Here is a 15,135-nt window from a genome sequence, read left to right as displayed (position 1 = left end):
CCCATCTGTTGTATGGATGTATCTTTAGCAGGACGTAAATCATACCACATATGAGCCTGATTGCCTCAGCAACATTTTTCCCCGAGATAGGCCTACAGGTGGAAAGCTGTGACTCTTTTGCTGTATTTTTCTTTGTTTCCAAAAAGGGGAAGTCAGCCCCCTGACTTTTAGTGAATAAGCAACCAACCAAGTGCATGTTCATTGTGTGAGAACATCTGTTCCTGCCACGCCGCCAGTTACTCTGCCTGTCCCCTCGCGGCTGCGCAGGCCACTGATCTCACCACTGAAAACAAAAGACTGGACATCACTCTGACCTTGTGGAATTGTCCACGCCCCTCTTTCCTCCCTCTCCTATTTTATTTTGCACTGTGGTCTGCTTTCTTTCCTCTCACCGCAGTCAAGAGGAGAGTGATCAATCATTAAAATTGTCACGGGCTCTGGGAGTGAGATTGTCAGGAAGCCCATCTCTCCAGGAGACATGCTAAAGTCATGTTGTGAAAAACATGCTGAGAGGGGAAAGAGAGTGAGAGGGCTGCAGTTGTTGACTCCTATCTCTAGCCTTGTCATTCATGCTAACAAGCATCAGCAACAACACTGGCATCAACGATACTGGCTGCGCTTCTTCTCAGACGAGGCTAGACATGAGTCAGACTTGAAAATGTGGTCGTTTGTTTGCAGTCCTTTGCAGATGAGGTACCTTGTGAAAACATGCAATTAAAGATTTATTCCTTGATTTCTTAGCAATCGAAAGTTTACTGACATCAGACTATTCGGAGTTGGAACAAAAACATCCACTGACTGAAGGGTCTTTGCTGATTTTGACTCTTGTGTTTTCCCTGTCAAACCAGGACATTGTTGTCTGCAGATTCACCACCACCTCGCGGAGAGGCAGACAAAGACTAAGTCAGACTCCCATCTCAAACAAAGGAGAAATTCAGGCCCAATATTCTCCATATGAAGCATGAGGCCGGGCTGTAAATTCCTCGATGGCGGGGGGAGACGGGTGACAGGTCTTACAATGACCCTCGGAATGACCTTGTTCAGTAACATTTCACATCCTGCCACTGTTTCTTCTCCCAGGTGTGGCAGAGACTCCCCCTGCGCTGTCACAGAGCACTGTCCGGATCCATGAAACCAATCATTCTTTGGCATCATGGAAACAGCATCTGACAGCCATGGTCGCCATGGGCGTCCTCCCCTGTGACCATCCTCAACGGGGGACCGGGGAGGTAAGGCCATGCTCAGCAACACTCTCTGGACTGCCAGCTCTCTGCTTTATTAAAGAAGCCCCTGAGCATATAAAGGATTTTTATGTTTTACTTTGAAAAGTCAAAAGTAATATAAAACATAATGAACCCTTAAGATTGAATATTAGTATAAATTCAGCAAAATGAACATTTCACAGTCAGTGATTGAAACACTCAATAAAAAAATACAGTAAGATGTTGTTATCGGTACACACCTTGTCCAAAATAACACTAGTAGAGTACAGAGTGTCAGAAAAGTCAGGAATCATTATTTTTGTTATGAGACCAGCAAATGAAATGTAGGCAGTAAAAAAAATACTGACAGCACGTAATATGTGTATTATGCAGACAGTCTTAGTGTTTGTGTTAGATGCACACAAAGTGTCTCAGTGTGCAGATGTGTACAGACTACTTATTTTTTCACACACACAGCTCAAAATGAAGTAAAATAGATGTAACAGAATTGGTGTGATAGCCATGAGATTTTATTTCACTCCCCCATTGTACCACATTGGTTTGTCTCTGCCTACCTTTGTCTTTTGTCTTGTGCAATTCTCTGTCAGTGCACTGTGCAGGGGGATATGGAGATAAGGGAGTTGTTTCTGCATATCTACCATTTAGCCTCCCACTGGGTGTTAGAGGGGGAGAGGGGAAGGGGGAGGGCGGTGGAGGGGAAGCATTATACAAACAAAACCACGCAGCCAATGAAAAAGGTGCACACATTAATACAAACTCAATCTGAGCTGCTCTAAAATAAAGCCCAACTCACGGTCAGCTGTGCTTGAAAGATGAAATAGCATTGCAGGAGTGTTTTGTAATCAATAATGCATAGCTGTCCATCTTCGGAAAAGAGAAAGCCCCTCCAAACACACCAGAGGCATCAGACACTCTTCATTTCATGCTGAAGGTCAGCAGAGCAGCATGGACGTCCCTGCAGTACATAATACGAGGAAGTGAACACACACAGAAAAGTGTTTTTACATTCACTCCTTCTATTCATAGATTTGTGTTTATATAATGTACGGAAGTGACACTTCTATTAGATGAGAGTTTTCTGATTAAGTGCTTGTAATGTAATCAGGGTTGCTCCAAGCTAGTCATGGGATCTGATCGTTAATGTAATCTAATACTTTCACTAAATTTTAGATGAAAAGATGGGCCAAGCCTTAGATTACAGACCAAGTTACTGCGTAAATATTCTGCACACACCAGGTAGCAAGGAAATACTTCAGGTACTTCAGTGAAGAAGTTGAGGAAACAAGGAGGTAACGACAGGGGTACCTACAACTAAATGACACTGTGAGTACTTTTTTTTCTCCAGTGGCATTTAAACTTAATTAAATAAAAAGAAAACGAAAAAAAGAAAAAACGTCTGATAAGCTTTAATGTACCATGTGACAATAATAACAGTTGGAGGTGAACAACAGGACACTTTATTTTACAACCAAGTATTTAATCATCACTTTAAAAACATAAACATCACCTATAAAACTACAAACCATGTTATCATTATAGCCATAAAGGCACACCCTACCTACAAAAAAATACTATTATTATACAAGTTTAAAAGCCTTTGTACATTGCAATACCCCAAAATCAGTTATATAAATGTTAAAGTTACATAAATGCCAAATTCAGTTGCCTTGCTACCCAGTATGACTGTACACAGTACTTTAAAAAATATTTTGAGTGTAATTTATTTCTAAGTACCTCTTAAACCCCCTTATTCCCCGACCTTTTGCCTCATTAATACCCAATAAGTATTTTATTGATAACCTGTTTAAACAAAATAATTACACAGTAATGTGTAAGCTGGAACGTGAAGTGTTAGCAGAAGAGGTCATAATCATCCCCAACTAATTATCATTTCAACTTATTTTGACGATTATATTTGATGACTATATTACTGCTCGCTGTGACCTCATCCTCACACTCCTCAGCGTTTTTATCACTGCCCATCTGTTCAGTCCAGATTACTGTTAAATATTAATCCCCCTCCATCCTTGCTGCATTATGACATTATGCTCATCACCTGCTTGAGAGCCATCGCCTGTATCGATTTCCCCCCGGCTTCCGCACATCTGGATGTTAAATTATTCTGACCGCGGCACAGCCTCTCCTCTCCTCAGTCACTATAAATACAAACACGCGCACACACTCCCCTAATAACCCCCTCCACGCACATTCTTTGTGCACACAACGATACAGTGCACACTCAAACAGTGACTGCCTGAATGCAATACACATATAGACATGAGCACAAACAGAATCCCATCCCCCACCTCTTAGTCACACATACAGAGTGCTATAAAATTTGTAGTTATATTTGCCTACACATAATCAGAGGCAAATTCACACACGTGCACACCTGTATGCACACGCACGCGTGCACCCACCTTATCCGACTGTAAAAGCCAGAGCGCTGAGCTAATGTTTATGCACCAAGGATGACACATAAGGATAATCAGCTTCCTTCCACATGAAGCCGTGGCCCCATGACAGCTCAGATCAATTAGACACCATTAAAGGCTGGTCCCAGAACAGCCATGGAGACTTCCTAATGTCTTCTTTTTCCCTCTGCATGGTGCTTACAAAATCCATCTTCTCCCTCGCCCAAACCTAATTACAGGTAGAGATGCACTGTGTGAGATGAAAAGCTGGGAGATGCTTTGATGGATGGTGGGCTCCTGCAAAACAGAGCAAACAGGTAATTAACATGACAATGGGGACGAGGCAGGGGTCTCATACAAAGACACAAGGGTGGTGGTGGTTGTGGTGGTGGGAGTGGAGGCGTGCATAGTGTATTATGTGAGCGTATTTGAGGGGACAAAGACTCCAAAGTGCACAAATAAAGGGAGCTGATGACGAGAACCGAAAACTTTGATGTGTTGTGAAATGCTCTCCACTATGTGTGTTACGGTGAAGTGGAAAAGATAACAGTCTTACACAGTCCTGCGGGGAGTGACCAGACGCTTAATGGAGGTGTTGAAACCTTGTGCAGAGATAAATAATTTATTCTTCGACAAAGTATACCTCATTAATTTTTCATTACAGCATATTTATGGGTGAATCATGAAGATGTGATAGCTGTGTCAAATGAAATTGTCATGTGTGTATATGTGCAGTGTATAGATCTGACCAAATCATCTCCCAGTCTCTTATTTCCATGTCATTTTGCAAGCTGATCTCAAGGAGAATATCAAACACAAACCATTAAGGTTAGATGTTTAAACGTCTCAATAAGACAGACATCACACTAAAAAGGTGAAGTGAAAACAGCAGCACACTCTCCCTGACTGTACCTTATGGCTCATGAGACTAAAAAGCACACTTCATAAGCAAAGAGCGAGCTTGGGGAATTCCATACAGTTGTAAATGTCACTACAAGATGATTCCTCTATAGGCAGTGTGTTTCACTTTTGACAGGGTGTCTGTGTTAGGATGGCAATGATTGCATGGCAGCCAGTTTGTGAGGTAACCAGTTCTTTTTATTATTATTTCACGTGATTTACATCACTCCGATGTAAAGCAAACTGACAGCCACATTCACAGTGTCAGTATATAGGCAGGTGAGATGATGAAGAAATAGTGTCAAACACTAAAAACCGCAGGAATCGTTTCAGTATGGCAGAGACAGTAGCTCAGAAAGTATTTACAACAGCACTTCTGACAGTCAACCATAACTTCCTGTGAGAGCGGCAACTCTTAAGACCTCTGACAGTAGACAGTAGAGATACACTGAAGACACTTTTGATTCCATTGAAACACAGTAGACAAGATGGACCCCTATGACTAACCCTGAAGGGGAAATCCAGCTTTTTAGGAGTTTGTCCTTTTTTGTCAGCATATTATGTGTGATGAAAGACAAAATCTCATCTTTCTCTGTAATAACAGTTTAGTCTATAGATAGACAACCATACGTTCAGTCACTGTTGACAGCTAGCATTGTTGTGAAAGTGGATGGTTACATACTTTTAATCATATAATTACATTTGCAAGGCTTGTCTGGATTGCTAATACTGATGCATCAATAAAGAAATACTGTTGTAGCTGTTAGAGGCAGAGCTGGTTTATCTCCTTCCAGAGGATCCCAACCTCAGGGTCAGGTCAATCCAAAGGGTCACAAGGTAAACAAATTCTGCTCCACAGATTTGTATCACTTTTTCAGACTTTTATCTAATTTGATCTATTAGATAATTTTTCTCTTTGTCCTGGAAACAAGTTTGCTGGGGAAATCTCTCTTTTGGTAGAACTGTTAACAACTCATAAACATCTGAAACTTGCGAAGAACCCAACTAGACGCTTCCTTCTTTTACAAGGGAGCACAAGTTAAAAATGTAGGAAACCAGGAACCCACTGGTTTAATTCTTAACCTTTATTGCTTAATATATCTTTATTTCTTAATGTAAATTCTTATTTTGTAAAGTTACTTTTACCTGAAATGTGGTGGAGAAATAAAGTACCTCAAAACTGTACGCAAGTGCAGTACTTGACAAAATGTACTTTCCACCACAGCTTAGAATTCAGCATTGGTGGTATTTAATGTCCTCCAGTAAGTGTAGCAATTTAAATTAGCTAAACTGCTAAATTTGCTAATTGTTGAACAGACTTGGGCTGGGACTTAAAAACAGCCAGAAGAGCCCCTCCCAAGGATCTTAGGCTGTGCTCTGGCTTGTACAGGACTCAGCAGTATAACTGGGAACTAAACCATGATGGGTCAGAGTTAGGGTTAGGGTTAGTAATCAATAAAATGTTAAAATCAATTCTAAAACTGACTGGTAACCAGTGAAGACCTGGGTGGGTGATATGATCATGTCCTCTAGTATTTGTTCAAAGTCAAACAGCAGCGTTTTGTACAAGCGAGAGGCATGAGATTGTTTTTTGGCTCAACTCTGTAATACAATGAATTACAATAATATAACAGAGATGATTTCTTTTTTTTCTTTTCTCTTTTTTTTTAGCTGGAGAAAGTTTTGGGACATCCAGCATTTTATTTCAGGACATAGGACATTGCACAACAGTGGTATTGAATATTGTGTGTATGAATGATATGTCCCAGCGGCAGCTTATATATACAAAACAGGAGGGGGTCAGGTTTAGAGGCTTGGGGAACACCACAGGTGAGCCACACCATAATCAAAAAAGTTCTGTTTGATAAGTAGGATTTGAACCTGTCTAGGCCAGTATCCCTGATGCTCACTGGCTTTTCAAGGTGATCCAAGAAACTAGAATGATCACCTGTGCCAAATGGAACAGTCTCCTTCATGATACAAGGGCAGTTTCAGCACTATGATGTGAGCAGAAACCCGACTGAAATTTATTTTAAAGATTTTCTGACTATTCATAAAAGAAATGAACTTTAAATATACAGCCTGCTCTAAAACTTTCAATAAAAAGGTTTTCTGAGAAGCGGGTGCACCACAGCATGCTTCACACAGGAGGAAAGGCAGCGGACAGAGGGCTTTTTACAATGGATAAAATTGTGGGACTGTAAAAAACCTTAAAAAGCCTGGTAGGCATCTAGAAGACTTGATGAAGGCTTGAGTTTGACATTTGTATTTTTTCCTTTTAAGTGCACAGTGATTATTTAGAGATGACCTTGAATTTTTTTTCTTTCACTGCAGACCTCCAATTGAAAATGTAACAAAGTATGCTTGTGAAAAAGCAGGAGACAGTTTAGTTAGCAATGCTCGACTTATTGTTGGTTCATTTTCTTTATCAGTGACCCCTTTGTGACCCTTTCAGAATCTCCTCACTCTGTCTTTCAAAAACGATGCTCTAAATACGCTATTTTCCTTTCATGAAATACTGTTGTGGAGACACAAACTCTTAACCATTGTCCATCAGCTTACATTTCATTTAAACCCAAACACTCAAGAAAATGCTTTAACCCTCGTGCTTGATGGCCCATCACATGATTGAAATACACAGTAATTCCCAGTCTACGGCAGAAACGTTCCTGTGGGATTAGTGTTGTGGACAAGACTCCTTTGTTTTGGATTTCAGTCTAACATTCTTTCTGCTCTCAAATCATTTCACAACTACAAAACTCCTTTCTGCTCAGCCACTGGAAACACTGAATCTAATCGGCCCAATCACACTGACCTGCCCGTATTATTTTAAACGTATCTCATTATTCTCTTAGAAGCAAAAAAGAAAACAAAGATAAGACTAATGTGCACCACAAACCGCCTTTTCATTACAGTAAATATTTCTGCTACATATTCAGGCTGATAGCAATTAAGCGACAATAACCATGCGTCTATAGCCAAGCTATATGTCTAGTTAGTACAATACGGTTGTGTATTGGAGAAAGGGGAGTGAATGAGAGACTTGCAAGCGCTTTCAAGAGGGACGCTCTAAAACTTCCAATGCACATTTGTCATGCTTTTAAGTGATTTACAAATGAGAGGCATGCAGGCTTTGTGAGCGAGACGGAGAGAGCGGAGTTTTCAGTGGGGAGCTTTGTGTGTCCCTGCCTGCCCACAGCATATAGATGGAGCTGGAAATTGTGTTTGTGCGTCATCAGTGGTCATTAGACCAGGAGACACACCAGAGCCACTTGCAATACGGCGATGAAGGGGAGAAGGAAAAAAGGAGATGATGGTGATGATGAAGATGATAAATGTCTTTTTTTTTAAATTCATTATTCTTCATAGAGACAAGGAGACACAGTAAAAATGGTGAAGCATTGTAATGAAGTAATAAAGGTTTTACTTTTGATACTGATTTACGTGTGTGAAGGTTTAAAATGTGTTTGATATAAGTGAAAAAAGTGTGTTCATTCATTCATTCATGTCCACTTCACTCCCCTGACACCCCACCCACTCATTCCCATGCACACGTGCACATGCAAACACAGGCACACACACACACACACACAGACACACACACACACACACACACACACACACACACACACACACACACACACACACACACACACACACACAGACAAACACTTATTCTTTCACTTTCTCATGCACACACCACCACCACCATGACACAATAATAGTATACAATATCTAAAGTAAACACACCAACTCCCAGTTAGTGACAATGTCTTACTGACTTTTGGCTCATTTGTAATAACTTTAGTTCAGTTGTTTCAGCCAGGCAGACCTTGAACAAAGATGAGAGGGAAGAGAAAAAAGACAGAGGGAGGAGGGACAATCTAAAAAGCCACCCATCCCCCCTCTCTGTAAAAAAAAAAAAAAAAGTGCATGCCTTGCCATGATTTCCTCCCTCACCTTCCCATATGAGGCCTGAGTGTTTTTCAACTTGTATTCCCCATATTTAGGTCCTCAAGATGATGTGAAACACTCTAATTAATCCTGGTGCTTGTGATTTTATGGCATTGATTCGGCTAAATGTGTTTTGACAACTTTGCTGCTCGAGGCAACAGGTTTCTGTTTGTATATGCTGCTTTGATAAATGTTGTTACTGTGTGATCCCATACAAATACACACTCGATGAGTCCTCAGTTCTTTTGGAATGAGGTCATAAACTCACAGATTTCAATGTCAGCTGTTTTGAACATGGCTTCTGTGTTGGCGCTATTGTTGCCGGCTGGAGCTGTGTGTGTTTGTGTGTATGTGTGTGTGTGTGTGTGTATGTGTGTGTGTGTGAGAGAGAGAGAGAGAGAGAGAGAGAGAGAGAGAGAGAGATCCAGCCTCCACTTTGCAGAAGGGACTGGGGGTGGGTAGGGTATTGTGAAGTAGGATGCTGCTGGTGGTTTTGGGGAGTAGCTGATCCCCCCCAACAATACACACACACACACACTCATCAGCTCAGTAAAGTAAAACATAGATAGGACTAATTACAAAGCCGGTTTGAGCACTCGGGGCAATACAAACAACAGCTGTCTGTGGCATAAGTAGGAAAGTTAAACACACAGTTGTGTACACAGACACACACCGACACACACACATGCCTTGGATATAATTAGCAAGATCAAGATAAGTGGAGGGCGACACAAGACGTCTGAGTGTGTGTGTTTTGTGTGCTGCAAAACAATTATTTGTAAGTTTCACAATTGTAGATAAATGAGAAGCAACTTTGTGGCAAATGTACATGTTTCTCAGAAAATTGTCATGAAGTTGGTAAATGTAAATCAGGTACATGTGTTAATGTGAATGTTGGAAGAAGTACTCAGATACTATAATTAAGTTAGAGTACTAATATGGCAATGTAAAATTATTTTGTTATGAAAATCCTAAACATTGATATTGCCATATTCTGAAGGGGAATATCTTCTTTTCTTACTTTTATCATCTTTTCCCTCTGTCATTACACCCGCATTTCCTGCATTACGTTACCTGCCTGTTATCTCTCTCTCTCTCTCTCTCTCTCTCTATATATATATATATATATATATATATATATCCAGTATATATGTGTGTATGTGCTACGCACTATTTGCAGTTTGTATTCTCATTGAATTTGATTCACAATCTGGTTGTTGGTGATTTGATTTATGAGCCATTTTAATCTTCCTCTTCTGATTCATTTAGACTTTGTGCTGCCACATTCCTGTAAAGCATCTTACTACTTCAAGAGTAGTAACAATTAATTTATCATTTATCAAATAATAAAATACTTATCGTATACTGAAACTTTATAGATAAGTTATAATACATTAATGTTAATTCATGCTAATAAGTCATCAAGTATACAGTTATAACTTTTAATCAAGTAATCAATAAGGGTTTTTAATAAATGTCTGAAGCTGTAGATGTTTATTAGTAATGTTGGTTTAGATAAAAGAAAATTTAAAAAGTTTGATGCAGTTTTCACAATCTCGCAACTCAAAAATCATTCTTATTAATAGCTTTTAGTGGCTCTACAAAACATTCGGACGTTATTTACTAAGCATTAATAAAGCCATTAGTTATAATTAATAGAGCCCTTATAAGGGATGCCTCATTAAAAACTAATTTTGATTCCTAATTTTGTAAATCATGTAGTAGTAGTGGTAGTTGTAGTAGTAGCAGTAGTAACACTGATTTCAATTTTTCAGTACTGACAGGGGAGGGAGTGTATGTGGGGGTGGGTATTAAGTGAGTGAGAGTGGTTGAGGGGAGGGTTAGGTGAGTGACTGTGTAAGCAGGTTTTAGATATTGCACAATTTCAGATTTTGTAAGTGTCTGCAGTGCAGGTAATATGAGTCCTGGACTCCAAAGCTTCTCCAATTGAAATCATACATTGTCATTAGACATGGGGCACAAAGTGAAAAATAGTGACATTGGGAGTCACCTAGATTTACTCATGTCAGTGCCTTTGCCTTAAATAAAAAAAACATGACTCTTACTTAATATCTATCTCACAAATGCCAGTGTTTTAGCATATATAAAACACGACTAGTCAACATCATCATTGATCAAATTGTTGTTATAGAGCTAAATACAATGTAGAATTAAAGGGATGATGATGTGTCTCAGGGTATAGACTGGTTGTAAACAAAGCATTACTTTACATTATTAACTGTATTACTGACACCCAATTGAGACAGCAAAGAAAGATATTTAAATATCAATATGTAATATATAGAGTACATTTAAAGACATTGTTAGCATTGGATATGATTTCTGTTTGCCTTTGTGGAACTCATTGCTCGTGTGAAATTGACTATAAATTTACTGTTATTACTGTAGGTCCATTGTTACTGTAGCTACTTAAATAGCCTGTCAATATGACTAAATTGACTTGATGTTTAATAATTAAATAAAAGTTAATTAAAAGTTTAAAATAAATGTTGTGTATGCACATAAAACCAGCACTGCATAACTGCTTAAAAGGCCATCTCTAGCATGATTATTGTATTTGGGTCACCTGAAAGAAAAAAAAAATTGAAAACAATTGGTCTAGGTCTGTCTTCCTCATCAACTTAAACTCACACAATAACGCATGCTCACACAGATACACATAGATACTGATGCAAGTGCCATTTGTAGGTTGACAACAAATTTGTGCATGAGCCTCTTTGAACTTTTACACCACATGATGTGATATAAGAGGAAGAAAACCTAGTAAGGCAACAAGTAACAGATGCAGCTTGTCTGTCTACTTAAAAAAAAAAAAACAAGCCTATTTTTATGCACTGCCCTGACATGTTTTTGAGAGTAGCAGTTTATAGCAGGTGCCAAACCAAAGAGTGCATATTTGAAAGACCCATAATTAACTGACTATTGACTAAAACAGAGCAAGAAGAGTAGCAAAAGAGCAAGAAATGACAAGCTTTTTCAAGCCTAGACTCTAATTAAGTTAGATAGCTAACCAACTAGCCTCCTAAGACAATTAATGTATTGCTAATAAAACGTAATTTCCCTTTACATTATAAAGTGATCATCTTTTTTAATTACATACTTTATATCTCCTTTGCTATTTAGATTTCCTTTTGTTGTAAAAAAAAAAAAAAAAAAAGTTTGTGTAACTAAAACCTTGAGTGAAATGTTTAACTGCCTTGTTAGGGGATCTCACAAACAGATTTCAACAGCAGTGCGTTTACTGCTGGTTGGAGAGCTCGCTAAATTGGAGTAATAGAGCCTCATGCCAGACAATAATGTGAGTTAAGTCCTTCAGGGCGAGGAGCTGCAGAGATAGCCAAACAAAAGATAATCAATATCATATGGTGTGTCGCCTGGAGTCTAGACCAGCCTCTCGCTGGCATACTCACCACATGCCTCTGAGCGGTTGTCTACCGCCAGATTCAATGTCAGACACAATGTCAAACAGGCAACACGTCTGGGGCAACGTGTTAATTACAATGTCATCAACAGGAATAAATATGGTTGTAATATGACAGCTATCAATACAAGGTATCATCGTGGATGTGAAAATGGCAACTTGGCATGAAAAGGGGACATTATATAAATATTTACCTGCACTTTTAATCCTTCTTTCATGGAAATGAAATTTTAAGAATTGAAAAAAAAAATATGTGCTGCCTTTAAATGGAACTTGTGAGCTCATTGTTATGGGAAGTTGTGTGGCGTTCAAGCAGTTATGGTGTGAGAACACCACTGCTAGGTGAAGGCAACATGGATGCTAAATGATTCACAGAGGCCTTTGGGAGTATCAATATTTTCCTCAGACACGTTATAAAATTGTGATAAAAGACTGAAATTAGAATATAATTACATGCTCCCCAACAAAAAATGGCCTCCATTTTGAAATTGTCCGCAAGCTCTTCACAACCAGTGAACTCTGAGCTCCCAGAAAAGTCCAAGGCACAAGGTTGTGAATACCACAATAGGGGTAATTTCAAGGCCATAAGTGAATAACCTTGCATATGATTTAGATGTTACTACATCCCAACACACTTCACAGAAATGACAGCAGGCTTGTTTTACCTTATGAGAAAAGTGGAAGTGATACTATGAGAAGACAATAAAAAGGATGCTATGCTTGTGTTTTTTTTTATAATAGTGCCATTGGACACTATGCATAAGTACAAGCACCAAAATATACACTCTACACAACACAATAGTGGTGGGTTCAAATTACACTGTGTGCCGAGGTACAGGCATACATGCCAGAATGTAAACAGCCTACACAAGCTTTAGACACCTTTTCCTGTCCCCCCTACACACACACACACACACACACACACACATTAGCAACACCCTTTCCCTCTTCTCTATGTCTTTTGAACCTGAGGACAGATAGAGTGTCTGTGTACGAGTAAAAGGGCTACGACAGGAGTGGCTGCTTCCCCTCCCCTCTAACAAGCTGCACGTAACACATGGGTCGCTGTCACCAGTAAACTAAACCATGCGTGCATGTGAGTGGCAAGGTAGAACAGCAGCTCCCTGCCTGACTTCCTGTTTGCCTTGTTTAAGTCAGACATGGGATCCTCATGTGAGCTCTGCAACACACTCACATCATGATTTGATGATGAAATCCCTGCTGTGATATTCTCAGCATATCCCTGATGGCTGTTTATGTCTTATTGTTTGCTCTTGCGGCACCTTGTCTTTGAACATGCATGGCTGCCTTTGAATGAGCGTGAGAGTGTTTTTGTGTGTGTGTGTGTGTGTGTGTGTGTGTGTGTGTGTGTGTACTGTATGCAAGGGACGGGGAGGATGTGGGGACAGTAGTTTTGCTGTAGGGAATATGTAGCTACCTTCAGAGTATGTGTTTGCATGTGTGCACTTTTGGCCATGGTGTCATCTGCTCGTGCACTTTTTGTGTCATATTTTTCATATGCTGTGAATGTGTGGCTGCACTTGCACCTGCATCTGTGTGTGTTCAGGGCTAGTGTGCGTGTGTGTGCGTGTGTGTTTTTTAGAGTGATAATTCTGCTGAGAGGCAGGCAGACAGTAGGGGAGGGTGAAGGAGGAGGAGGAGGAGGAAGAGGAGGAGGAGGAGGAAGAGGAGGAGGAGAAGACAATGTCAGCGCTGCAGTATGATCCTATATCCATCAGGCTGCCTCCTGCAGTCATCGCTGCTTAAAATGCACTGCTACAGAGACACACACATGCACACACACACACACACACACAGGAAATGGCCTCAATCACCGTAGCTCACAGTCCACAGTTTCTCATTCCAGATGGGATTATGATGTTATTATTGCACGATTACACCACATAACTATATTAACAACAGAACACAACCTGGGACTTCTCAATCAGTCACCTTCCCTTTATACTGAGAGGACTTTTCAACAACCCCTCCCTCTCTGCCTTACACGCAGACACACACTGTACACACCCTCAACTAGCAACAGCAGGAGTCAGCCATTTACCTTTATCTTTATCCCCGTGCTGCTGCTGCTGCTGCTGCTGCTGCTGGACAATTAGCTATTATCATGATTTAACAATGTTTGTGCTGTGATGCCTCACCATTTTTATGCTTCTGACTTTTATGTTGATCCAGTGACGCAACAAGATTTGTGTTGCATTGGGAACTTTTTTTTTTTTTTTTTTTTTTTTTGCAGGTGGATGCTGTGGCCCAGCTGAGAACAACACTGCTAAAATAGCAATGAATGATCACTACTCGTGTGGGTGGATCCACCCTCACTTCCCCTCCCCACCCTATGGAATTTGATAAGATGGAAAGGAAAAGGTGGTCAAAAGAGAAGAAGAGGAACAGAAGGAAAGGGTGGGGGGGAGGGAGGGGGGTGGGGGGGTGTGTGGGGGGGGGGGGTAAATGAGAGAGATGTGCGAAATTTAAAAAGGGGAGGGAGGGGTGTGGAGTGTAACCAGGAAATACATGAGATCCAAAAGCTGTTTCAGATCAAGTCAACAAGATAGAGAAAGAAAGAGCAAGAGAGAGTGAGAGTGAGGGGAGCAGCACTTCCTCCTGTAGCGATGAAGAAGTTAAAGGACCCCGTCCTTCTGATTTGAAAGCCACATACAGTCACTACTGAAACATCACCTATGGAAGAAGAAAGAGAAATGTGCCACAAAAACCTACCATTATGTCACACAGTCAACAGTAAAGAAGAAGAAAATGTGGATTCTGTCAGGGAGATTTATTTGTGTGCACAAACCACATTTGACCCAAGCTTCACTCTCTTCAGTTCAGCTGGACTGAATAAGGCGTGGCACCCGAGTCCAAAAAGGGTGTTGCCTTATTCAAAAGGGGTAATGTGATATTGCTTAAATATTTCAAGTTGTATAGCGAGATGTGGGCTTCCTCCTGCTGCTCCGAGATACTGTATGTGCTCATGGGCTGGTTAGGCAACAATGCACACCACCACCATCCACCCACCCACCCACCCTCCCTCCCCTTCCACCCAACACTCCCTGAGGTATCTCCTTGAGGGTTCTCCTTGCACTCCTTTGCCAGCTGACAATTAGCATGCGGTCGCTAATGCACTACAAGCTAATTGAGCACTAGGGGGCTGGAGGTGTCAGTCACTGGAGAAGGCTTGTGATAGTGG

The sequence above is a fragment of the Trachinotus anak genome, unplaced genomic scaffold (assembly GCF_046630095.1).
Source record: "Trachinotus anak isolate AG129_WGS33_773 ecotype Australia unplaced genomic scaffold, CSIRO_AGI_Tana_v1 ptg000032l, whole genome shotgun sequence".
NCBI classification, from domain to species: Eukaryota; Metazoa; Chordata; class Actinopteri; order Carangiformes; family Carangidae; genus Trachinotus; species Trachinotus anak.
Note: the sequence above shows the minus strand (reverse complement) of the source record.